The following is a 24,210-nucleotide window of genomic DNA, read 5'->3' as shown; positions in this document are numbered from 1 at the left end:
TTGGAATAATACCCCCATACCATTTCTGGTGATGAGGATATTATTCCTCCCTTCTAGAGGGAGAGACATGTTAAAATCCTACTTTGCTGTTTAACTCTAACCAAAGCCTCAGCATCACAAAATGGATGCTGCTGCCACAGACACAAGTCTGACCTCCTGCTGCTGGGAGTGATCCCAGCCAGGGAGGCCTGGACAATAGGTTTCCTGCTTGGGGAGGTGCTAGCACCTCCCCAGACAGCCTTTAGTGTATTGGGGCAGGGTGGGCTGAAAGGAATGAGACATGCCTGGGGCACACAAGGTGTTCCTTGCATAGTCCAGTTCAAACCGGCGCTGGGGCACTCCAGCCCCAGCTCTGGCGCGAAACTGGACAAAGGGAAGTGGGTGTAACCACCCCCTCCCAGGTCCCACCCATAAGGCGTGACCTAGCAGGTATCCCAGCCCCCCAGATTAGTATAAGAGTGGGAGTTGGGCCTCAAGACTTTAGATTATCCTGAACCTGCAACTTGAACAGAAACTCTGGACCTTCGACATTCGACGAAAGAAGAAGACTGAAGAATCTCCCTTGTAGCCAAGGAGTGGCTACCCTGTGCAAACAGGCACCATCAAGAGACTACCCTTTGCTTTGCCCACGTTCTACGAGGAACCGACTGCAGAGCCCGACCAGAGCCTTGACTTCCAGACTTCTCCGACCCTGATCCACATCCACAGCAAAGCTGAGATCCGTGGAGGCGACGAGCGACGTGGGACCGGCTACCTGGGAAAAGTGGCTAGTAACTTAAAGCGCAGCTTCTGAGGCACCCTCGAAGTTGTGCACCGGGGATTGAGAAGCCCCAACCCCAAGCACCATCTGCACCGAAGATCAGCCCCCCACACTCCACGAGTCCTGCGTGGGGCCCTTCTGCATTTTCCTGCTTGCCGCGTCTGTCCGGTTGCTTGCCCGCTGGCTGGTGGCCTTTGTGACGACGCTCCCTGAAATCTTATGCGCTGGTTTGGCTCCTCCAGACTGGCTCCCGCTTCTCTGCAAAGAAGAAGCACCCCAGACCTTCCTGGTCTGCACCAGAAGCAAGTCCTCCGTTCTTCGTGGGTTCAGCTTGCCAAGGCTTGGTGAGTCCTAGTCCAACTTCGACACCGCCGACAGCAAGAGCCTTCGTGGGACAGCTCGCCTCCTGGTCCTGGTCGTCCTCGATGCTTCCTGGTCCTCCTGGCTGCAGCGACAAGCTTCAACTTCACCTGCAATCTTCCCGACATCGCCTGGTTCCTTCCTGGTTCCACGTGGTCACTGGCTAGTGACCTTGACTCTGTCCCTTCTGCTTGCAGGTTTCCTCTCTTCTTGATCCCAGCCTTGGGATCCACCGGACACTCTTCACTGACTGCCTGTCAGCATCTTTCTTCAGGCATCCATAGGAGTCGACGACGAAAACCGACGCATCTTCACCCCTATGCACCCACAGCCTGTGGGCTAGGTAACTTGGGTACTCCGGTGCTCATCAGGATAGTGACTATCCTAGTGTCTAGTTTTCCAGTCTCGACTTCCTAGCTACTCCGGAAGTGTCCTAAATCTACCGTTTTCTAAACTGTACTATTGCTAGTGACTTTTACGCATTACGCGTGAGTGTTTCCACTCTGCACACGAATCCCGTGGGCCTCCCACTTCCTAACTAACGCTAGTGTAGTGTAGCCCCAGCGATTCCCTAGGCCTAGGCCTATTCTATTTCCGTGACAGTGGTCCTTATACCACTTACTTAGTATATGGTTTGCGTGGCCCCTAGGGCCTAACTGTATTACTTACCTGTGTGACTTAATGTATGCTTAAATAAGACTGTGTTGTACTTACCTCTAATCTCATAAAGAGTGCTGAGGGTTTGACTAGAATAAATACACTTTATTTTATATATATATCTGTTGTGGTGTCCTTTCATTTGGTATTCAAGGGATTATATATGGTATCACAGCTGGCTTCACATGCCATTCAGAGTTTAGCCTAAGACTGCTCTTGTCCATGCTACCACTAGGATAGCTGGTCTATAAGGTTGACTTTACAACCAATCACCATAAGGGTATTTGGACTGATATAAGGTGTACACTAGAACTAGTGACATCATACATCAGGCCAACTTCTCACAAAGGCCACTATCCGTTCTCTTTCCCCAGTTCTGTCTTTTCAGCAGCTTACCCAACAGACTCACCCCTTTTGATGCTTCACCAGGGGATTCCAGCACAGGCAACATCAGTATGTACCTCAGCAGTAACACGCCTTCCCTCCCCACCTTACCCCCAGTCCTTCCTGGTAAAGGCTGGGGAGCAATCAGAAAGTGCCCAGGCCCCCAAGGGCAAAGCTTTACCTAAACCCTAGCCCCCCTTTCCACCGCTGCCGCAGGACTGCTTTAATTTTCCTTTGGCAGCACACAACCGCCTGGGAGAGGCCACATCAATCTTTACCTATGCTGATGGAGGAGCAGATGTACAGACTTTGGAGCATTGTTGTTTCCTACCTTTCCTGCTGCATCCTTCAATATGCCACCCACACAAAAAAATCTCCGGGAAAACCACTTTTCCATACTCCTAGGAGACGCTCTAGCTCTCTTAGCCAAAGTAGCCATAGAAAGTGTGCCCGCATCAGATATAAGGCTGGCTGTTACTCCTGTTACTTTATGATGCAGAAAAAGGGTGAAGTCCTTGGTGAGATCTTTGATCCACATCCTTTCAACTTTTTCCGCGGGAAGGACAAGTTCTTTATTCCCTGGACCCAAGAGACTTGATGATGGATTCCCACATCCTCATCGTGCAGTTCCATAAACGCTAACTGCAGTTTCAGGTAGTTCAAGGGCATTTTCTGTTCACCCTGTTCCCCTTTGGCCTCACCGGCCCACCTCGGGTGTTCACAAAGCAGATGGTGGTGATTGCAGCCCATCTATTGAAGTTGGGGAATACCAGTCTTCCCATACCTTGATGACTGGCTGCTGAAAGCGGGTTCGCCCCAAGCAGTCATAAGCTACCTCCGGACGACGTCTGACCTGTTGACATCAACTAGCTGAAGTCACACCTGACTCCTTAACAACTGATCCCCTCCTGTGGAGCCATCCTGAGCACTGTGATGGTCATAGCTTCTCTTCCACCTCACCGGGCATTCTGGCTACAATCCCAATGTTTCAATCCCTGACCTAGGTCTCTGTGTTCTCCTGCATCCTGCACCATGCCTGGTGGCTCATATGGGTTCTGCAGTGGGGTCTGAATTCTCAGTGAGCTCAGTACTGAGGGATCTATCTGAGTTCATTCTGAATTCGGGGGGAGACTACAAAAGACCTGCAGTGGTGGATATTTGACCGCAATTGAACCAGCAACAGACCCCCTCCCTACCCCACTCAGTCCTAATGGTCATGACAAATGCTTCGTTGCTGGGTTGGGGTGGCCACTTGCGATAAGTTGAGAATCAGAGGCCTAAGGTCTCCGGACTCCACATCAACCTGCTGGAGTTGAGCGATTCATTTGGCACTGATTGCATTCCTCCTGATCATCAAGGGAGAACAGGTTCTCATGGACAACACAACCACCGGGTGGTATTACAACAAACAGCATGTGGTGGGGTTGTGGGTCTTGTGCGTGGAGGCTCTATGTCTCTGGTAGTGGCTGAACACTCAGGGTATTTCCCTGATCTACCAGCAAATGGCACCTTTAGAGAGCAGGACAGTTGCCTAACGGCTCATGAATGTATGTTGCACTCTGAAGTTGGCATGTTGGCACAGGGCTCCTTCCAGCAATAGGTAGAACCTTGACTCAACCTATTTGCCACTGCAGAGAGCATGCAGTATCCAGAATTTTGGTGTGTTGGAGTTCCAAGGCAGTGCCACCTCTAGTGGGACCATACTTTCGTTCTTACTTACTGATGTGCACTCATTTTGAAATGATGCACATCTATCTTCTTTGTCGGTTGACCATTAAGAAAGTATTCCTTATCGCCATTACACCTGCAAGGTGCAAGGCAAGTGAGTGAACTTCAGGCCCGGTCTTCCAACAGCCATACACATCAAACATATTGGTCTTCTGGAAGAAAGTGGCTTTCCTGCCAAAGTTGATATGCTCTTCCACATCGGGCAATCCATCAACCTTCTGGCTTTCTATGCCCCACCTCACCCCTCTAAGGAAGAGGAACTCCTCCACCGGCTGGACCCCAAAGAGTCCTCAGTTTTTACATTGATCTAACCTGAGATGATCAGTTGTTTGTGGGCTTTTCTGGTGCAGAAAAAGCGAAAGCGGTTCAAAAGAGATGCATCACAGGATAGATTGTGCTTTGTATTAACATCTGCTATGGGCTAGCCAGGAGCAGCCCCCATAAGACTTGCCATCAGTAATGTTATTAATAGTGTCATGAGTGATGTATTATGTGAGGTCCTAATCCATGCATGGCGAGGCTGCGAGTTCTAGTTACTCCAGATAACTATAACTGGTGAATACCAGTGTGTTTTTTGGTTTAAAATGTTTCTTTTAAATAGACATTTTCACTCAACTATAACGTCACTTTAACATTTCTCTTATTCAGTGAAGTTGTGCGTTTTTTTTGCCATAAATTAATATACTATTACCATATGTAACTATACCAAATTGCCCACATGCCACGCCCCGCTGAAGGCCATGCGCGGCATTGGGTTGGCTGCAGCTCTGCTCCCAACCCCTCGCAGGTGGCCACCTCCTGACGCGCAGTTTGGCTATAGTGCCAACCATCCGTATGTGGCCAACCTGCCAGAGACACTCATGCCACCTCTTTGTTTTTTATTTTTGAATGGTTTTCGAATGTGGCAGGAGCCAGCGCAGGACACTATGCTCCTGTGGGATGTCAAGTTTTTAAGTTTGGCCCCATCAGATATGGGAGGGTTTAGGGTATCCCTATCCTGCCCCCTTATAACTTTGTTTTCATTAAAAAAAAAAAAAAAAAAAAAGGTTCTGGACACTAAGTCCCTTTGTCTTTTAACAGCGGCTGCAACCTTTCCCTTCATGTTACAGCTTTTATGTACCCCATCCTAGGCCTAGTAGCTAAATGTCCTTTCACCTACATTTGTCCTACGTTTCTAGCACTGACCTTTTACCCAGTTATGTGCTGAATAAATGTAGATTGGTTTCCTTGAAACTAACCTCAATTAGTATGCATGAAGATTCTTAGAAAAGTCCCCTGCACATGACGTACATAACAGGATTAACATACTCTGTGTAAAAGTCATGGTCATCTTCATCCTAGGGCGAAAGAACTACTTTGCATAATTGCAAGTATTGATTTAGGCTCATTTACATAATCATTCTCACAATATATTGATTGTGTTAGGAACCCTGAGGCTATCTTTTTGGTATAAAAGAACCATACCTTCACTATATAGACAGAGGAGAATCTTCAACACTGACACAAGACACTTAGTTCCCGGCCTACTGAAACTACAACACGCAGCGATCTGACATCCCTTGCGGGGTGTCAATCTCGAGACCAAAACGGGGTCCTTCATTCTCCCCCATCAGGTAATAGGGTTGCCTCTTTCCGAGGGGAATCTTGGCTTTGCACCCACATACATACTAAGTTCACTTAGGTAGGGTCAGTATCGTAGGAGTACGCTTGATTGCTCTCATGTTTATATGCCTTCATAAATTCACTGTTTTGGCACCATGGTAGAATTCTACCTTCTATTTACTCTGTTGGTGCTTGTAATCTTTTACATTTGCTTCTGTCTAATGATTGTCGCAGCATACATGTTTTATGCTAGAATGACGCTGATTCAATAAATACTTATTGAAAAATGCCCCCATTGTTTATTCTGTGTATCTCTCTGAGACAAAGTGAGCATGATTGAGCAAAATGTACTGTACTGTTTAAACAATCCCTGAAGGAACAAGTGTTGTCATGTTCGATGGTTGTCAGAAACTATTCACTCATAGGAGGCTAATGGTGGCACTGTGAGCTAGCTAGTCTAAAGGACTAACATATCCTTTGGGGGTGTCTGGAATCAGTCTAGACACCAATCTCTCAGTTTATGTTGTCCAAACACGCAGATCTTATGTATTTTTAGGAAGTACACGACACAGCGGGCCAGTTGCAGTGTGAGCTCCCACTGGACTCGCAGAAGCTAGGTGGCCAAAAAAGTCACCCCAGCCAAAACAGATCGCTCTATTTTTTGAAGTTGGGTGCCCGCAGGACTCTGCGTACCCAACTGTCTAGATATCTATACATTTTTAACCTTAATTACTCAAAAACTCCTGAACAGCTTTACACCAAATCACAAAAAACATGCTTTCTGGATGATAATCTAGCTTTCTGCTAAACTTAATGTAATTCCATTTAACCATTTTGTTTATAGTGCTGTTTAAAAATCCTGGTGGAAATTACAATGGGAAATTGCGTTGTTGGACCCCTCCCCACCTTTTTCTTGTCCCACATTTGAGGGATCACTCAAACTTTCCTGGAAGGAGAGGAGTTCAGGTGGATGAACCTTTTTTTTTTTTTTTTTTAAAGTTTCATGAAAAGTAATCAAACAGTGCCAATGTTGTTTGAAAATCAAAAAATCTTTTTCTTATTGTAACTAGATTCTAACTATAATTACACAGAGTATATATCTGAAAATCAACAGCTAAAGAATTTTCACTGCATAAAGGCCGCAAAATTATGTGCCCTCTCAGATCTGAAGATAAAAACTGCAGTATATTCTGTGCTAAATTTGTTAAAATAAATGTGTCCAAATAAACCCAAAGTTAAGGTAAAAACAACATTGCAGCATATACACGAACTCTGTTGTCTGAAAGAAACCAGTCTTGGGTTGCTTGTGTTCTGGCTCAGGGAAGTCCTGGACTGGCAGTTTGGGCTGGACTGTTCCAACTGGAGCAAGGTCAAGACTATTCTGCATATGGCTGACGAGATATGGTGGGCAAAAGAATGATGAGTTGCGTTGCTTTCCCGAGCGATTGACAGTGTTTAGACTTATTGATAGCATTCCTCCCATTACCTGTTGTGTGTTTGATGTACTCCGTAAGTGTCCAGGTGTGCCCAGACTTGGGTCCCGTGCTGACTGTGCCACTGGAACCAAACTACACCTGACTAACTATCCCCAATCAGGGGAAAAGGAAGAAAAAACTGCTGTGTTGCTTGTGTTCAGGTAGTATCTGGCCTGACAGTTCAGGCTGGACTGTTCCAATTGGAGCAGAGGTCAACACTGATTTGCATACGGATAGGTCCAAACTGAGGTGGCATGGTGGTCAAAAGACCAATGGGTTAGAATGCTACGCCGGTGAATGCTGGTGGTTAGACTTATTGCAAGCATATCACCTTTTGTGTGTTCGAAAGTAAAGGGAAACATAAAGGAAGAGAGGGAAATGAATACTCCTATAATGCAGGATCAGAATTACAATTACCCTTTCCGTGATGATAATGGAAGAGAGACGCACAAAGATAGTTATTTGCCCATAAGTGCATAGTGTTGTCAACTATAGTTGTCTGAGCTGGTTTCCTAGGTCAACGCTTAATCTTGACGCGTTTTTTTTTTTTATGCTCAAGTGTTTGAGGTAAGCTTTAAGTGTATGAAATCCTCACTGATTGTATTAAGAGACAATATTATGTCCATGACGTCAGTAATATAGCTCAGTGAGTTACATGTTCGCCTCTGCTGCATCTGTGTTGTGCAGTTCACAGCCTCAAATCTTTGCAGGATTGGTACCTGAGATATCGGAAACATTATGTTAATGATACTTGATAAAGCACACATTATTAAATTATTGCATAGATCATTTGTGATGGCAACAGATCATATAAACCTCGATGCAGCAGGAAATCGGCGAGTAAAACCCATTACAGAATTAACAGTAATTACTTACATTTTTCTTTACAGGCACTATGAATCTTTGTCCGGCTCAATTGCTGCTAAGGGTGGATCGGTTGTCCGACTCTTCCGTTGAGGTGTTGATGTTTCTCAGAAGAAATCTACCCAGGCACGCAGGATACAGTCACTGCGTCCAGGAATGGTCAAGATTGGAGTCTTCTGGAACCAGAAGAAAAGTTGATTTTCTATGTAAACAATAATAGTACATTTAATAAATTGGATCAATTTTGGAAATGTCATTGCTAAGTCTGTAGTGGATGGGGAGCAGGTGACGAGGGTGTGACTGGGTTTTGGAATAGTTGTACACCTGGCCAGACTCACTTCAGCGCTAAATATATCCTACAGTAATAATTATTCAAATCTACCTTCTGACTTGTGCTGAAGTTTCGATGTTTCAGTTTTTAAGTTCTAAAGTTGTCAAGTTGACAGAAGTCGTCACGCCCGGACTGTTGTAACATTCTACTGGGCCAGTAAGAAAAAGTGAGCACAGTGTAACATATGGAAAATGAGGGTGTAACAACAAGGATATAACAGATATAAAATAAAGGAGCTAGATTGGGCCTGAAACTAAAGAAATGTAAATACATGAACACAGGCTATTGGAGCAATCTAGAATTAAGTTTAAAATCTTCTCCATCGAGCTTAAGACCTTTTGGAGCACGGGCTGAGGATATCTCTATAAGCTGCATTCAACTTCGGAGTCATCTTAAAGGTTACAAACCGCGAACATGCACTCAGTTTGCTAACATGGAGGCATGTATTTGCATTTATAAAGCATTTAATGCCTGTGACAAGGTGCTAAGCGCATAAGCAGATGGATGGCATATTGGAAGACTAATGAATTGTACTGTGGCCTAAGTGGGAACCGTCTCGACATATGCGATTATATCCCAATATCGTTCCTGCCCTTAAGTCAGTAATACTTTTGCAGCGCTTATGCCTCAATTGTAATGAAGTAGAGTGAGAAAGTTGCACATGTGGTCGTGTCTGCAATCCTTTAGGTGGAATAGACCCCTGTTCTTGTGTCAGTGCAGTTCCAGGTTATTTGATGGTCTGCATTTTCCTTGTGTAGGCGGCATAATCTGTTTATCAATCTTTGTAATCCTGCATCATTTGTTGGGAAGCGCTAGATGTTTACATCCATACCAAATTATAAGTTATTGTGCATATTGCTTGTCTTTGCTGTAAAAAAACTCCATAAGTGTGCAGCTTGCATTGAAGAGTGGTACCCACCAATGCATTTATTCAGCAGAAAATCAAATGTAGAATAGAGGCAGAAGCTTGAAGAGTGGCCCTTGCCATGAATGGCCCTCTGGGTAATGCAGATTCCCTTTAAAGAAGGAGCATTTGTTGATGGGCAGCCAGTAAAAGGCTCGGAGTACTGTTATGATGCTTTCCCTAGATGTAAGAGATATTCTTTTGCTACATTTAGTATCCTTTGCAGTCTTTGTTTTAGGAAGAGTGGGTTCCCCGTGATACAGATCGTTTGTGTTGCATAATTTAGTAAGTCAGGGGGATGGTGACCTGCAACTTCTGAGGTAAGGTTAGATGAGGGAAGAGGCGTCTGAGAGTGTTCATAGTGTCCAAGGTGCTTCTTGTGACTTTGTTTACTACCAGATTTCTTAAGTTATTTAATGCTGCAAGTAAAGGTTCGAATTCTTGGTGCCTATTGGTTGTAGGCTGTGAGTTCCACCATTCTCCACAGGCTAGGATCTCAGATTTGGAAGAGGTAAGTGTGATTTGCCTATTCAGCTCCAAGCATATACTGCTTAGAAGCATTTGTCAAGATCAGGGGAGACTATCCCTCCGATACTCTAGTGTAAGATTGATCAGCGCGTCATGAGCAAAGATGTAGCACTTTGAGTTCCAGTAGCTGAGTGGTAAAGAAGTTGAATAGCAATGAAATCATTGGTGGTAAGAGGCTGCTTTGAGTTGGGTCAGCGAGTAAAAGCTGGCTCTGCCTTGATGGTACGAGAAGGTTCAGGCTAGAATGCTTTTTCGGATGCAGTGATCCTTTAGTCTCAGTAGTAGGATGTCACTGTTGCAGAAGACAGATTTGGAAGAAGTCATAATAGTAGTGGTGCAGGTTCTCGATTTCTGTCCACAGACAATTTCTAGTCATCCCAGGTGGATAGCAGCGTGGACTTGGTGCCTCTGGCTATTGATGTTAAAAGAGTAAATTGCGTTCTTTGAAGTCAGAAATCTGGCTAAAGGAAGCTCTTTCACTTAGTTTTCCTAAGAACGTGTCATTGGAGATCAGTTAGTAAGTAGCTGATTCTTGTTGCTCAAGATTCTTTTTCTTGAGTGTTTATTTAGTTTGTTTGATCTCATCTATTGTAGTTTTAAAGCCTCTAATTTTACCTTGAGCTTCATTATCTTTCTGTTGAGCAATGGAAGCCTTTTTGTGTGTTTCCGGCTTGTGTGGTTACTTAAAAAAAAATCTTCTGTGAAACAATTATAGAAATGTTTCACTTGTGGTATTTGGTTGGCATGAGAGATTGTGGTGAGATAGAGACAAGTTCTGAGAGGTTAGTTGAGCTTGATCTACTGTCTACAGATAGTTTTGCTGATTAGTGCTTTAGTTGTTGTCTTTTTTGGGTGCTTCATACCAAAGCAAATAAGATAGTGGTTTCTTGGTGTGTCTACCTCAATGTGTCAGTACTGGGACAGATTGGAGTACGTGAGCCCTTTTACGTTTGCCATCAGGGATCTTGATTTGATGAGGTTTTGGTTGTTTGTTGTGGTTGAAGGTGAATCATCAAGATGTTCTGGTCTCTAAGGATGCTGAAATGTTTGTGATTTGCTCTGATAGCTAAGATGGCTTTTATGAAAGCATCTGTGGCTTCCATGTTTTACAGCAGCTTCTATTGGGTATACTGGAGTGAGTAGGAGAGATAGGTGAGCAACAGACCGATGAGCATTGATTCACATTCAGTTATGATATTAGTGAAAGCCTATGACTTATAGATTTTCTTGAAAATACACGCCAAGCGTCCTCCAGTATTCTTGGACAGTTATTGATCGAGATTTCTATAGCAAGGTTGGCCTAATGGAGAGTCTGGGTGCATTGCTACAGCCAGGTTTTGGTGATAATGAGGAGACCTGTATTTGAGCCTGAGACCAGGTCAAAGACGTTTAATCAGTTCTTGTTAATTAATCATGCATGGAGGAGGAGACATCTTAACAGTGTGGAGCTATAGATGTGGGGAGGTTAGTAGTAGAGAACAGTTTGGCTTGTTAATTGAGCGGCAGACATGCAATGTGTGGTAGAGATAGAAAACTCATTGTTAAGCTTGAAGAAGTTTGTAAGGCCCAATATAGAATTAGGATGGTTGGTAGTGAGGTCTGGAGAGCTTGATTATACAGGAACAACAGAAATGTATTGGAAAACGTGTAGGAGGGGGAGGGAAAAATCAGATCCTAGGACCGGAGGTAAGTAAAAGAAGGGGAAATTCATGTAGCAGGGGAAGCAAGTCACTTTTTTATTTGGCTGAGTATATAGGAATCTGGTATTCATTAATGGGGTGGGGCGTATTGGGTGGATGAAGTCTGCAGTTAGACATAGATGTGATGCTTGAGGTGTCTTTTGGGGAATTTAGAGGCAGATGAGGAGAGAAAACTGGAGGCTTTATTAGACGTTTTAGAAAGATTTGGAGTTGCTAGGATTGGAAGGGGGTTAGGATGAAGAAAGGAGGATAAGGGAATACGACTGGTAAGAAGTGCACTCTATGGAAGAAGATATGAATTATGGATGAATGGCCAGAGAGAAGAGGGGGCATAGAAGAAATGTTTGAGCTGGAGGGGGAACAGTAGAGGAAGGTGTCCATAATAGAGGTGGTGTAGAAGGCTTAGCAGAAGATTAAGATGGTGGCATGGTATGAGGGAATACTGGTTACATAAGGATGGTTTAGATTGGGGTGGTAAGTTGGAAACAGTGAGGTAATGTGATAGGATAATGCAAATGGGGCTAGATGGGTTTGGCAAGATAGGCAAGTGACGTAAGATGATCAGGAAGGTGTTTTAGTAGCAGGAGATGTGGTTATTGGAACGGAACATTTAGAATGGTTATGGGAGTAAGCAGATGACACGATATGGTAGATGGACAGTGTGGTAGGTGTACAAAGTTGTTATTCACAGAGAATATATTTACCTGAGATTTAGGGGTGGGAGAGATTGTGGGCAGAGATTTAAAAGGGGACCAAAGGGCTTAAAGGAACCAGGAGTGGGAACGGTAAGAAGGTGACTGAGGAGGAAAGTTACAAGAGTAGAGCTATGTGAGAGGTCCGTAGATTTAAGTATTGGGGTCTAAGGTGAACATAGAAGTTAGAAGTGAGGATGGGGGCCAGGAGGAATGGATCTTTGTCACAGACAGGTGATCACAGGAATTCCTAAGCTACTACTCTAAACATTACACATCTCACCTGGATAACTCCCCAGCTGACTACTCCACGTATTTCATCCGCATTGTGCTGGCATAGCTGGAGGGCCTCCGGAGACATTTCCTTGACAAAACCATTACTCCGGAAGAGATCACTCTGGCAATCTCTGGTCGTCCCACATGTTAAGGCCCCGGGAGTGATGGTTCCCAGCAGAATTGTATAAGGCTTACTCTCCACTCCACTCTCCGGCCCTACAGCTGTTGTAAGTACATAATGGTGCATTGACAAATGGTGCTCTTCCCCCCTCCCCTTGTTTAGGGAAGACCCTCTTTCCGACCTCCTCAAACCTCTCTTGTTTGTGATTCATACCTTCCATTGTCCCTGATTGATGTGGATGCCAAGATACTTGCCAGTCGGCTATTTACTAGTATTGCCAAATCTCATCCTTCCTGATCAGGCAAGTTACACTCCAGACAGATCTACCTCTCATAATCTCAGATCCATATCCGCAGTCATTCACCAATTAAATACAGAGCTCAGCGCAGTGACGTTCTTTTTAGATGCCACCAAGGTTGTTTGACTCTTTGGAGAGGGGATTTTGTTTTGCAGTGCTGTCCAGAATTGGCCTCCCAGCTAGCTTTATCACTTTTGTCTGATTGTTATGCCATTGTCCAACTGCCAGAGTCTGTCTGAATGAGTTTGTGTAGAACCCTACTTTAATTTCATTTCACGAACATAAGAAGAGGTCACAGTCAAAACATAAGTCCGAAGCCAAGTCACAGTACCGCTTATGATTTTGTTCAAGAAGCTGGTTCTGCGCAAAGTTGTGTTCCCACTCAAACTCTTATGGTAGGAAAGCTGAGTGAGACTCAACACCATAAAGCACGAGGGCGTCAGTCTTTTTTCTTATTCTGATCCGGTACCACAGCTGGTCCTGATGCGCCCTGAAGCAAATAGTTTATAAAGAGGCCATGCTGCAGCTCTATCGTATGCTTTGGGCCCCACAGAGCTGCGAGGGTCTTAAGCAGAACCTCTGCCGGTAGGCCCTCCCTCTGCACCAACTGGCCCTGTTTGATCTGTCCCTGGGCCCACACCGACACCAGTTCAGACTTCCACTGTGTACCATGGATTCACGCCAGTCCCTTCCTTGCAGGTATCGACTACACTAGCACCAGCTCCAAACCAGGATATATGATGCCTGTCTCCTACCCTTAGCAATCCTCGGCCCACAGCAGGCCTATGTCATGCTACAAAATTACAAGCACCTAGTCCGTATGCAACCAGACTCCAGTCCTAGACTTCTACCTCAACGCCAATGCTATCAAAGGCTAGATGTCTTATTCATGAATCAACTCTGCTGCAGTTCAGGGTATGCAAAATATTCCCCAGAGCACTGATGATGACAAGGTGGATAACTTATTTCCCCCTCATTATACCACCGGCAGGCTATACCTGGATTTACACAACTCCACTGGACTAGCTACATCGCCAGAGACTAAGCTTGACTTCCCACCTGGGCTACCAATGGAAGAAAGTGCCTCTTTCTCAGTAACTGTGTGAATGGGAGCATAAGTGCTATATATTTACATTTCCCCACTGTTGAAACTTAGGCACATTTATTAACTGAGATCTATCAACCTTTGTGATCCTATTCCTATTCAGTGGGGCCCTCACAAACACTCTCATGGCCACCTAGTGTACCATGCTTTGACCCTATCAGTTGCATTGGGGCCTGGTGACAGACCAACCCCATGGTGATCCTGATTTTATGACAAGGTATACAACACCTGAAAAGCTGGTGATGTAATCCTCCACAAGTAGTCACTCCTAATGCCTTTCCAACCAACGCTCCAGATAGTCAGTCAAACCATATTGATACCTTCCTCAACAGACTGTTCCCTTTGGATAGTTTTGCCATGCAATCCTTGAATGCAGTATTCCTTCTCAGCAGGTGCACCCATGTAGTGTGAGATTTGTCTCCTTAGGATACTCCTAAGGTGCCAGACTGAATATGTAATCTTTCTCAGCAATTCTCCTGCATGTCACTAGATGGAGCAGTGGTGCTCCATGCTGACTACTTACCGCCCCTGAAGTGATGGACTGGAGCCGAATATAAGCACCACACTGACGTCAGTTCCATTTGTCTGTACCGAGTATTGGTACAGACACGTACTCCGGTTTCTGGACCAGTGTCTGGCCACCACTTGTCAAGTCCAGTCCTGATATTGCCGGTGCCGGAAGAGGATCTGATTCTGATCCCATTGTCTGATCCTGAACCAACTTCAAACCGATCTCATTTGATGTCGCCCTATGAAATTAAAGCGCAGCCTGATTCTGAACCCATGACTCTACCAATGCGGTTGGTCCAATAGAGGCTCCATTATTTTTTGGGATCTTAACTGAACATAATTCACCACCAGAAGGAGATGATGATTGTCTGGTAGGGGATGATGATCTTCATTCAGTTCTTTCTGTGGCTGTTGATACCTTCTCTGATATGAAGCTGGACTTGCCACTTAGACCACTGATTGAAGAGAGTGGATCATTTGCTGTTGGGGTTCGATTGGCAACTGAGGTACTAGATTTTCAGCTTCTCTATGTCAAAAACAAGACGAATGTCCTTATTGAACTTCTACAGCTTGGGCTTTTAACGTCTGAGCCCTTGTTCTACTTCACTGAAGCGTTCGCCGATATTTTTATATACACTTGGTAAAAGCCTTGTTCCTTCCCACTAGTGAATAGGCAGGTGAGCAGGAGTCACAGACCGACACCTGATGAGCCTGATTTTCTCACTAAACTGCCTACCCCAGAGAGTCTGGTTCAGGCTTCAACCAGTAAGGTTAACCCCCAATTCTGTAGTAGGGGATCTCTGTGTATAGTCATAATCTAGGGAATAGTCCCGCCCATGTGCGCGGACCCCGGAGCAATAAAAATAATCTCTTAAGTTGTCAAGCCATGCAGACCTGCATCTACACTTAAGAGAGAATTTCAAAGACAGATAATGCAGCCTATATCCACAGGCTGCACTGTCCAGTACTTCAACTAGAAAGAATTCCACCAGCAACCACCAACAGCACTGCCTGTCCAGCTTTTTCCATAGAGAAAAACCTGCCTCTTCCAGCAAAAGCCTCTGGAATGATAGAGAGGAAGAAATGGACAGACAAGCCCCATAGGCTGCCATTATGTGGCTCAGAACAGGATACTGTGCCTTTAAGAAAACTTTCCAGAACTTTTCCAGTATCCCAGAATGCACAGCAGGTCCCTTTTACTTTCAGTTCTTTTTTCCGGCTCCTGCTAGCAGGACCCTGGAGCATTGAGCTCTCCCTTTTCAAGGGTTTATTGGTGATTTTTGTCAATTTTTTCAAGTGTTTAGTGCTTCTGGTGCTGTCAACATGCCTGGCTTGTTCGACAAGTGCCCAGAGTGCGACAGGAAGAAGGCTAAGTCAGATCCACACAAGGTGTGTATAGGCTGCCTTCCCCAGTCCCATGTGCCTGAAGAGTGTGATATCTGCCACTCGTTCTCAGCCAGGACCCTGAGGGAAAGAATGAAGATCAGGCTCCAAGTCCTGGAGGACGGAAGGCTGAAGGCACAAGGTGGGTCAGGAGGGGCTGATTCTACCCATGCTGAGGCCTCTGGGGGGCTCCCCAGGGGCAGGAAGACCGGCAAACGCCCCCACTCTCCACCGGCGTCGATGACGTCGATTAAGGCGTCGAGAGGTATGACCCCGGTGTGTTCACCGTCCCGCCAGGGCTCTGGGGAGAAGCGACGTCGACGTTCGACGTCGAGGGAACTGATCAGGCCGCCGTCGACGACTTCGGCATCGACGCCGTCAACGTCGCCGTCGAGGCATCGACGTCGAGATCAGGCCCAGTGTTGGCGCTCACCGTCGAGGGGAGGTCGCCGTTCGCCGTCGGCGAAGAGGAGGCGTTCGCCGTCGAGGAGGCGTTCGCCGTCGAGGAGGCGATCGACGCCGAGGAGGCGATCGACGTCGAGGAGGCGATCGACGTCGAGGAGGCGATCGACGTCGAGGAGGCGATCGACGTCGAAGAAGGATTCATCGACGTCGAGGAGGCACAGGGGGCGCCCGGACACCAGGAGTCCCTCGACGGAGTCCCCGGGCTCGGGGTACTCAGTGGTGTATACGCCGCCTCCTCCTCCACTAACGCCACCGCCAACTCCTCCTCCTCCTCCTCCTCCTCCTCCTCCTCCTCCTCCTGCTCCTGCTATTCCGCCTCGCAGGCCTTCGGGCCCGCCACCGGTTCCGACACGATCGGTCTCGTTGCCCAGGTATCCGACGCCACCGCAGGGAACGCCTAAGCCGCGGCGCCAGGGTAAGCCTCCGTCGCCGGGCCCGGCGAGGCCGGCGGACAGACCGAAGCCAAGAAGATCGCGCTTCCGCTCCGGACGAAGAGGGAGATCGCGGAGCCGTGGGCGTTCATTGTCAACATCGAGACGGCGCCACAGGAGGCGCAGATCCAGATCGCGCACTCGATCATCGGCCAGGGACTTCTCACCGACGCTGTCGGACTCACCCGGAACGAGGGTGTCGCCGGTTGACGATCTGGTCTCCTTCCAGGAGGTACTGCTGAGAGGTGCAGCCAAGTTGGGAATCACGGTGACGGTACCGACACCTACAACGTCCGTGATATTCGAGACGCTGCACAAGAAGCACCTGTCTCGCCCCCTGCTGCCTCTCGTGCCGGGACTGGTGGAGCCCACTATGAAGTTGTTCCTCACTCCGGCAGTGACGAAGTCCGCCCCCTCCCGGCTTATGAAGAAGTATCGGGCCCCGGACTCAGACCCGACCTTTTTGAGGACGGACCCTAAGCCGGATTCAGTGATTGTGACGGCGGAAAGGAAGCAGCATGCTACCACCCCTTCATCGACAGTTCCGCCCGACAAGGAAAGCCGCTGGCTGGATTCGGCGGGCAGGAAGGTCTGTGGTACGGCTGCCACCACCATGAAGGCGGCAAGTGCCGGGGCTCTGTTGGGGCGTTACGACCGTGCCCTGTGGGAGTCTCTCCAGCAGTATGTGGAGCTGCTGCCTCGCGACAAGAGGGAAGACTTCTTGGAGACTTTGCGCGAGGGGATGCTGGTCTCAAACCGGGTGATCAGTGCGGCAGCGGATGTGTCCCTGCTGGCGGCGCATAGGTACTGTCATGGCGTCCACCAACGACGGCATGCATGGCTTCGCCTTACCTCGCTCAAGCCGGAGGCTCAGCAGAGAGTGGCCACTCTGCCTTTCTCGGGGGAATCCCTGTTCGGCCAGCATGTGGACGACGAGATGGCCCGCATGAAGACGGAGGCGGAGACCCTGACGGCTGTCGGGTTGGAGAAGCCAGAAAAGAAGAAGCGTCCCTTCCAGAGACGGTTCGGGTCTGCGGGCAGAGGGCGTGGGCAGGCCTCGGGACAGCAGCAAAACCAGCAGCAGCAGTTCCGTAAACCCTTCCAGAAATAACAGACGGGTAGAGGGGGCCAGCAGTCCGCTCCTGCTACCAAGGGCCCAGCCGGGTCGCTGCCCTGAGCGTTTACTTCCCCTGCAACCGTTACCCACTCCAGTGGGGGAAGCATTCAATTTTTTCCGGCAGAGTGGAGAAAAATTACTCAGGACAAGTGGGTGCTGAATATTGTTTGCAATGGATACAGTCTTCGTTTCATCAGGCCGCCTCCAGCGATTCCGCCGTTAAGCTCACGGTATCAACTGCGAGAGCTCCAGGCGGAGGCAGACATCCTGTTACGGAAAAAGGCGGTGGAAGACTTACCTCTGTCTCAAAGGGGAAGAGGTCTGTACTCTCGTTTCTTCCTGGTTCGCAAGAAGGACAAGAACGAGTTCAGGCCCATTCTGGATTTGCGGCAAGCAAACAAATGGATTCGCAGAGAGAAGTTTCGCATGCTGCCGTTGCATCAGATTTACCCTCAGCTGCAACAGGGAGACTGGCTCTGTGCCATAGACCTACAAGATGCGTACTTCCATGTGCCCATTGCACGGAAACACAGGAAGTTCCTGCGATTCCAAGTCGGCGCCAATCATTATCAATACACAGTACTGCCATTCGGGCTAAAGTCTGCTCCAAGGACCTTCTCGAAGTGAATGGCAGTGGTAGCGAAGGAACAAGGTGTTTGTCTACCCGTACCTGGACGACTGGTTGATCAAGGCCTCATCTTTTTCGGAAGCGCAGGCGCACTTCCGGAGGACATGCGTTCTCTTGAACAAGCTGGGGTTACACGTCAACATGTCCAAATCTGTCCCGACTCCGGTCCAGTGCATACAGTACTTGGGGGCCTCCATCGATACACGGTCAGCAAGCGTGTCTCCTTCGGAGGAGAGACGGTTATCGCTCCTTCGGATGGCTCAGGACCTCATGGCCACTCCATCGGCGACAGTGAGGAAGGTGTCTTCGCTGCTGGGGTCGATGGCCGCCTGTATCTTCCTCACGCCGCATGCACGGCTGCACATGAGACCACTGCAGGAGTGCTTGGAGGATCAATGGGATCAGAGAACAGGTTCTTGGGACGACAAGATCCGGCTGTCTCTACATGCTCTTCAGTCTCTGAAATGGTGGTGTTCGGCGGGGAATCTCCTCAGGGGGGTTCCCTTCCACAAGAACATTCCCGAGACGACTATCGTGACGGATGCGTCCCTCCAAGGTTGGGGAGCGCACTCCGGAGACTTACAGATACAAGGAAAGTGGTCCCCGTTGGAATCGACGTACCACATCAATTTCCTGGAACTCAGAGTCGTGTACCTGGCATTGAAGGCCTTCCATCCGTCCTTCCAGACCAACTCGTTGCTGATAGAGACGGACAATACAACCACGATGTATTACTTCAACAAGCAAGGGGGGTCGAGATCGCGCACTCTGTCGCAGAAGGCGCAGGCCATCTGGCGCTGGCTTCTGGCCCGCGGACTGATTATCACGGCCACGCATCCGCCGGGGGTGCAGAATGTTCAGGCGGACGCGCTGAGCAGGCTGCTTCAGGAGAACCACGAGTGGGTCATAAATGACGAGGTACTAGGAGAAGTCTTCGCAAGGTGGGGAACTCCGGACGTAGATCTGTTCGCCACCGCCGAAAACAGCAAATGCCGAGACTTCGCATCCAGGTACTACCAGAAGGGGACGCTGGGGAATGCGCTATGGATCGACTGGTCGAACAGCTTTCTGTACGCTTTTCCACCCATTCCCCTGATTCCGGTGGTGCTCATCAAACTGTCCAAGTCCGGGGCGCGGATGATCCTGATTGCCCCGGAATGGCCCAGGCAGTGGTGGTTCACGGACCTGCTTCACCGGTCTCTCCTTCCTCACATGCGGCTGCCGTGCAGGCCGGACCTTCTCACGAAGTTCGGGGGGGCGGATGGTGCATCCCAACCTCTCGTCTTTGAGTTTGGCGGCATGGCTCCTGAGATAGTGCAATATAGCCATTTGAATCTACCAGAAGATTGTATGGGCATACTGAAGGAGGCTAAACGTCCTTCCACTAGGACTTCCTATGCTTACAAGTGGAAGAGATTCTGCATCTGGTGCAAATCCAAGAAATTTGACCCGACAACCTGTAAGGAAGATGTCATCCTTCCATATCTTTTGCATTTGGCGCAGTCTGGCCTTAATTTCCACTCCATTAAGGTTCATCTCGCTGCTTTGACTGCTTACAGGAAATGCCCTTCACAGACTTCCTTCTTTCAGATCCCTGTGGTCAAGGATTTTTTGGAAGGCTTGAAGAAGGTGTTCCCTCCGGTCAGACTTCCCTCGCCTTCCTGGGAATTGAATGTGGTGCTGTCCAGATTGATGAAGGAGCCTTTTGAACCTATTCACAAGGCTTCGTTGCAGCACCTGTCCTGGAAGGCGGCGTTCCTAGTGGCCGTTACATCGGCCCGCAGGGTGAGTGAACTTCAGGCGTTGTGTTGCCGAGAACCTTATACTGTATTTCATGCTGCTAAGGTTGTTATGCGTACTCACCCTACATTTCTTCCTAAGGTTATATCTGATTTTCATGTTAACCAGACCATAACTTTACCTACGTTTTTTCAGAATCCTCCTTCTCCAGCGGAAAGGTCTCTACATTTCCTGGACGTTAGGAGGGTGTTGAAGTTTTATCTTGATAAGACCAAAGATATTCGTAGGTCAGACCAATTGTTTATCAATTATGGATCAGTCAGGACCGGTCTTGCTACCTCCAAACAGTCCATCTCTTGGTGGATTGTGTCCTGTATTCAGTTGTGTTACCAAAAGGCTAATAAGACCTTAGGGGGTAAACCTAAGGCTCATTCCACCAGGGGCAAAGCTGCCACGACTGCTTTGCTGCGTAATGTTCCGATTGCAGAAATCTGCAAGGCGGCCACTTGGAAGTCGGTCCATACCTTTGCTGCGCATTACTGTCTGGACGCGGATGCCAGGGCAGATGCTCAGGTTGGGCAGGCTTCGCTGCGAAATTTGTTCGCACAGTAGTGGTATTGTTTTGTAATCTTCTCCACCGCTGTTTTTTGTGTGGGGATGGGCTTGCCATTCTATTCACTAGATTATGACTATACACAGAGATCCCCTACTACAGAAGGAGTAGTTTCTTTTCTGTAACTCCAGTTCTGTAATAGGGGTATCTCTGTTATAGTCATAAGCGCCCGCCCTCCTCCCCGGTGGAGAGATGAATGTTAATATAAGGAATGCTACAGGTCTGGCGTGCTACGCCTTCAAAAAGAACTGAAAGTAAAAGGGACCTGCTGTGCATTCTGGGATACTGGAAAAGTTCTGGAAAGTTTTCTTAAAGGCACAGTATCCTGTTCTGAGCCACATAATGGCAGCCTATGGGGCTTGTCTGTCCATTTCTTCCTCTATCATTCCAGAGACTTTTGCTGGAAGAGGCAGGTTTTTCTCTATGGAAAAAGCTGGACAGGCAGTGCTGTTGGTGGTTGCTGGTGGAATTCTTTCTAGTTGAAGTACTAGACAGTGTAGCCTGTGGATATAGGCTGCATTATCTGTCTTTGAAATTCTCTCTTAAGTGTAGATGCAGGTCTGCATGGCTTGACAACTTAAGAGATTATTTTTATTGCTCCGGGGTCCGCGCACATGGGCGGGACTATTCCCTAGATTATGACTATAACAGAGATACCACTACTACAGAACTGGAGTTACAGAAAAGAAACTACTCCTTCTTTCACCACTACTCCATCGGACAGGAAGTCTAAGAGAATCGGAATTTGCCTAGTTATCATGATGGTAAGTTCCAATTCTATTAAGGACATGGAGGTGAGGATTATGCTTATTTCTCTCTTCGCTTTATTCTTATCAAAAAACACAGCAGCCAGAGAGATTTCACAGTAATCGTTGAACAATAACCATATACAAAAAAACTACAACTCCCTACAACCAGGGAGGCATACTGTCATACAGTCCATCATCTGTTTCCATAAACCACATTCAAAGTCCTCTGTCAGCTTCCTCCCTTCCTCTTTCTTCGCGCAAGTCACGCCATCTCATCATTGGTCCTGTTTGGATCCGTCATTCCCTGAAAGAACCAAGCAACGAGGTCAGAAATTGGTAACAGTTGACTGTATGCGATGCAACAGCAACATATCAAAGAACAGTCAGACCAAGAAGCAAAAAGCCTTTAGCAAACCATTAATAAAGAAAAAGTGATTACTTACAACTATACGGGCGTGTTCGCACCAAAGGTGCCCCGGGCGGGATAATCCTCGCCTCCGTGTCCTTAATAGAATTGGAACTTACCGTCATGATAACTAGGCAAATTCCGATTCTATGTCAGGACCGGAGGCTTCGGATTATGCTAATTCAAAGCTTACTTACCACTAACTCTGCCACATTAAGTACCGGTTTAAAATAAAACCTCTTGAAGGTAGAGTCCGAAGACCAGTCCGCCGCACGCATTAAATCCTCCAAACGTGCACCCAGCGCAAAAGCTTTCGAGGCCATAGCACCTCTGGTAGAATGGGCACCAAACTGCTTCGTGTCAATACCAGCCTCTTGCATAACACATCGCACCCACCTAGCTATGGTGGGAGAAGAGACCGCTTTATGTGGCTTCCTGAGAGCCCGGAGGGCGGATTTCCTGCGTTAAGTCCTCGTATGCCTTCAGGCAGTCCACCACACAACTTCGGTGAGTCCCGGAAAGCCGGGTACGAAATCGTTCGTGTATGAGACTTAGTCCTGCGACCTATCGTAAACACAACCCTATCCGTGGAAAAAGCTCGCGCCGAGATGTCCAGGGCGCGAACATCTGAAACTCTCCTGCAGGAGACCTAGCATAAAAGCATAGCGAGCTTGGAAGACAGTTCTTTCAAAGATAGATATCTATTAGGTTGCAAAGAAACAAACAAATTCAAGACCCTGTTAACGTCCCAAAGGACGGAATAACGAGGCTCTGGGGGCAACGATAATCTTACACCCCGTAGAAGTCTGCAAACCATTGGATGTTCCCCAATTGGTGCTCCGTCCAAAGGAACGTGACCGTCCGAAACCGCGGACCTGATTGCATTAATGGAGCGATATGCTAGACCTTCCACTGCCAGATCGGCGAAGAAATTTAAGAGGGGAACGATTCCTGCGACCACGGGATCCAGACCCCGTCGAAGACACCAACGAACCCATCGTGACCACGCGGATTGGTAACGTTTCGTGGTGCTGTCCTCCCAAGCCTTTGACAGGAGGGCCTCAGCCTGTCCCGAAAGTCCCGGCAACGACCACCGTCGCCTGAAAGCCGCCACGCCATGAGTCGGAGCGTCCCCTGTGCGATTTAGATGATGAGGATCCCGGTCCGGGTTCCGAAGAAGTTGAGGATACAGGGGAAGAAGGATTGGAGAATCCCAGGAAAGTTCCAGAAGAACCGGAAACCACACTTGAGATCTCCAAAGGGGAGCTACCAGGGTCACCTCCGCACACTGCCGGCGGATCTGGGCCATCGTTCTCGTTATCATTGAAAACGGGGGAAACGCTTATCCGTGCTCTGCCCAGCAGTCCTGAAGGAAGGCATCCGTGGCGAGAGCCATCGGGTCCGGTCTCCAACTGAAGAATCTTGGAACCTGATTGTCCAAGCGGGAGGCAAAGAGATCCGCTGAAAACGGTCCCCAGAGAGTGTTCAACCATCGGAAGACCGGAGGGTCCAGCTTCCATAGGCTGGAATCGTAGAGATGTCTGGAGTGCCAGTCCGCGACACGATTGTGTTGGCCCGGGAGATACTCCGCCGTCACCGATATGTGGTGATCCAAGCAGAACCCCCAAAAGTCGATTGCCAGGTTGGCCAACCCCGAGAACGGGGCCCTCCCAACCGGTTGACATATCGGACAGCGGAGATGTTGTCCATCTTCAAAAGGACGCAAGACTGCACTTTGTCTTTGGTCCAACAGCGTACCGCGAAAGAACCCGCTAGCAGTTCTAAGCAATTGATATGAAAATCCTGCTCTTCTGCTGACCAAACACCTCCGGTGGAAAAATCCCCGCATCGAGCGCCCCAACCCAGTCTGCTGGTGTCGGACTCGATGATCAAATCCGGAACGGAGCCGAATATCGCGCGGCCGTTCCAAGCCTCCATATGGGTGAGCCACAAAGTAATTTCCTCCTTGGCCTCTGCGGAAAGCGGGACCACATGATCGTACGACCGACCCCTCCTGAGGTGATGGGCCTCGAGTTGTTGCAGGGCCCGATAGTGTAAGGGACCTGGAAAAATCGCCTGGATCGAGGACGACAGAAGGCCCACAACTCTGGCCAAGTGACGTAGGGAGATAGTCGGCTTGGATGCTCTCCGGTGGAGCTCGTGACGAATCTTCGCCATCTTCCGAGAGGTAAGACTCCGAGTCGCTTGAACGGAGTCCAGCACAAACCCAAGAAAGGGGACTGACCGCGAAGGCTGAAGAATTGACTTCGCTGTGTTGATAACAAACCCTAGATCCTGTAAAAGAGACACGGTCTGTTGGAGTTGAAGCAACAGGACTTGAGGAGACTCGGCCATCAGAAGATCATCGTCTAAGTAGACGATC

General features: G+C 48.1%; 1 protein-coding gene across 1 annotated transcript in view; it reads left to right on the top strand.

The window, feature by feature from the left end:
- The window catches only part of ETFB (electron transfer flavoprotein subunit beta), a 394,856-nt gene extending 386,770 nt beyond the window's left edge, over positions 1-8,086 (top strand). The window contains exon 7 of the mRNA XM_085615815.1: positions 7,857-8,086. The gene's annotated coding sequence lies outside the window, so the exon portion shown is untranslated. The remainder of the gene's footprint in view (positions 1-7,856) is intronic.
- The last annotated feature ends 16,124 nt before the right edge of the window (positions 8,087-24,210 follow it).

Source organism: Triturus cristatus, chromosome 7 (genome assembly GCF_964204655.1).
Source record: "Triturus cristatus chromosome 7, aTriCri1.1, whole genome shotgun sequence".
Taxonomy (NCBI): domain Eukaryota; kingdom Metazoa; phylum Chordata; class Amphibia; order Caudata; family Salamandridae; genus Triturus; species Triturus cristatus.
This window is presented reverse-complemented; position numbering and strand designations above follow the sequence as displayed.